Source organism: Triticum aestivum, chromosome 2A (genome assembly GCF_018294505.1).
Source record: "Triticum aestivum cultivar Chinese Spring chromosome 2A, IWGSC CS RefSeq v2.1, whole genome shotgun sequence".
NCBI lineage: Eukaryota > Viridiplantae > Streptophyta > Magnoliopsida > Poales > Poaceae > Triticum > Triticum aestivum.
In genome coordinates, this window is record NC_057797.1 from 114,577,598 (window position 1) to 114,580,948 (window position 3,351).

Genomic DNA, 3,351 nt, shown 5'->3' on the forward strand with positions numbered 1-3,351 from the left:
GGATGATGCAGCAAAGTAGCGTAAGTATTTCCCTTAGTTTTTGAGAACCAAGGTATCAATCCAGTAGGAGGCTACGCGCGAGTCCCTCGTACCTGCACAAAACAAATAATTCCTCGCCACCAACGCAAATAGGGGTTGTCAATCCCTACTTGGCCACTTATGGGAGTGAGATCTGATAGATATGATAAGATAATATTTATGGTATTTTTATGATAAAGATGCAAAGTAAAATAAAGGAAAAGTAAAAAAGCAAAGGAAGTAACTAAGTAGTAGGAGATTAATATGATAAAGATAGACCCGAGGCCATAGATTTCACTAGCGGCTTCTCTCGAGAGCATAAGTATTCTACGGTGGGTGAATAAGTTACTGTTGAGCAATTGATAGAATTGAGCATAGTTATGAGAATATTTAGGTATGATCACGTATATAGGCATCACGTCCGAGACAAGTAGACCTACTCCTGCCTGCATCTACTACTATTACTCCACTAATCGACCGCTATCCAGCATGGATCTAGAGTATTAAGTTAATGAAAATAGAGTAACGCCTTAAGCAAGATGGCATGATGTAGAGGGATAAACTCATGCAATATGATGAAAACCCCATCTTGTTATCCTCGATGGAAACAATAAAATACGTGCCTTGCTGCCCTACTGTCACTGGGAAAGGACACCGCAAGATTGAACCAAAGCTAAGCACTTCTCCCATTGCAAGAAAGATCAATCTAGTAGGCTAAACCAAACTGATAATTCGAGGAGAATTACAAAGATAGCCAATCATACATAAAAGAATTCAGAGAAGATTCAAATATTATCCATAGATAGACTTGATCATAAACCCACAATTCGTCGGTCTCAACAAACATACCGCAAAAAGAAGATTACATCGAATAGATCCCCACAAGAGAGGGGGAGAACTTTGTATTGAGATCCAAAAAGAGAGAAGAAGCCATCTAGCTACTAACTATGGACCCGTAGGTCTGAAGTAAACTACTCACACTTCATCGGAGAGGCTATGGTGTTGATGTAGAAGCCCTCCGTGATCGATGCCCCCTCCGGCGGAGCTACGGAACAGGCCCCAAGATGGGATCTCGTGGATACAGAAAGTTGTGGCGTAGGAATTAGGTTTTTGGCTCCGTATCTGATCGTTTGGGAGTACGTAGGTATATATAGGCAGAAGGAGTACGTCGGTGGAGCAACAGGGGGCCCACGAGGGTGGAGGGTGCGCTTGGGGGAGGCAGGTGCGCCCCCTACCTCGTGGACTCCTCTTTTGTGTCTTGACGTAGGGTCCAAGTCTCCTGGGTTTTGTTCGTTGAGAAAATCATGTTCCCGAAGGTTTCATTCCGTTTGGACTCCGTTTGATATTCCTTTTCTTTGAAACCCTAAAATAGGCAAAAAACAATAATTTTGGGCTGGGCCTCCGGTTAATAGATTAGTCCCAAAAATAATATAAAAGTGGATAATAAAGCCCAATAATGTACAAAATAGTAGATAATATAGCATGGAGCAATCAAGAATTATAGATACTTTGGAGATGTATCAAGCATCCCCAAGCTTAATTCCTACTCGTCCTCGAGTAGGTAAATGATAAAAACAGAATTTTTGATGCAGAGTGCTACTTGGCATAATTTTAATGTAATTCTTCTTAATTGTGGTATGAATATTCAGATCCGAAAGATTCAGGACAAAAGTTCATATTGACATAGAAAATAATAATACTTGAAGCATACTAACTAAGCAATTATGTCTTCTCAAAATAACATGGCTAAAGAAAGTTAACCCTACAAAATCATATAGTATGGCTATGCTCCATCTTCACCACACAAAGTATTTAAATCTTGCACAACCCCGATGACAAGCCAAGCAATTGTTTCATACTTCTTGACATTCTCAAAACTTTTTCAATCTTCACACAATACATGAGCGTGAGCCATGGATATAGCACTATAGGTGGAATAGAGTGGTGGTTGTGGAGAAGACAAAAAGGGAGAAGATAGTCTCACATCAACTAGGCGTATCAACGGGCTATGGAGATGCCCATCAATAGATATCAATGTGAGCGAGTAGGGAATGGCATGCAATGGATGCACTAGAGCTATAAGTATATGAAAGCTCAAAAAGGAAGAAACTAAGTGGGTGTGCATCCAACTTGCTTGCTCATGAAGACCTAGGGCATTTTGAGGAAGCCCATCATTGGAATATACAAGCCAAGTTCTATAATGAAAAATTCCCACTAGTATATGAAAGTGATAACATAGGAGACTCTCTATCATGAAGATCATGGTGCTACTTTGAAGCACAAGTGTGGTAAAAGGATAGTAACATTACCCCTTCTCTCTTTTTATATCATTCATTTTTTTATTTGGACCTTTTCTCTTTTTTTTCTTCTTTTTTATGGCCTCTTTTTTCTCATCCAGAGTCTCATCCCGACTTGTGGGGGAATCATAGTCCCCATCATCCTTTCCTCACTGGGACAATGCTCTAATAATGATGATCATCATAATTTTATTTTCTTACAACTCAAGAATTACAACTTGATACTTAGAACAAGATATGACTCTATGTGAATGCCTCCGGCGGTATACTGGGATATGCAATGACTCATGAGTGACAAGTATGAAAGAATTATGAACGGTGGCTTTGCCAAAAATATGATTTCAACTACATGATCATGCTAAGCAATATGACAATGATGGAGTGTGTCATAATAAACGGAAAGGTGGAAAGTTGCATGGCAATATATCTCGGAATGGCTATGGAAATGCCATGATAGGTAGGTATGGTGGCTTTTTTGAGGAAGGTATATGGTGGGTGTATGATACCGGCGAACGGTGCGCAGTATTAGAGAGGCTAGCAATGGTGGAAGGGTGAGAGTGTGTATGATCCATGGACTCAACATTAGTCATAAAGAACTCATATACTTATTGCAAAAATCTACAAGTTATCAAAGCAAAGTATTACACGCATGCTCATAGAGGAAATAGATTGGTAGGAAAAGACCATCGCTCGTCCCCGACCGCCACTCATAAGGAAGACAATCAATAAATAAATCATGCTCCGACTTCATCACATAAAGGTTCACCATACATGCATGCTACGGGAATCACAAGCTTCAACACAAGTATTTCTCAAATTCACAACTCCTCAACTAGCATGACTTTAATATCACCATCTCCATATCTCAAAACAATTATCAAGTATCAAACTTATCATAGTATTCAACACACTCATAAGAGAATTTATTATTCTTGAATACCTAGCATATTAGGATTTTAAGAAAATTACCATGTTATTAAGACTCTTAAAATAATCTAAGTGAAGCATGAGAGATCAATAGTTTCTATAAAACAAA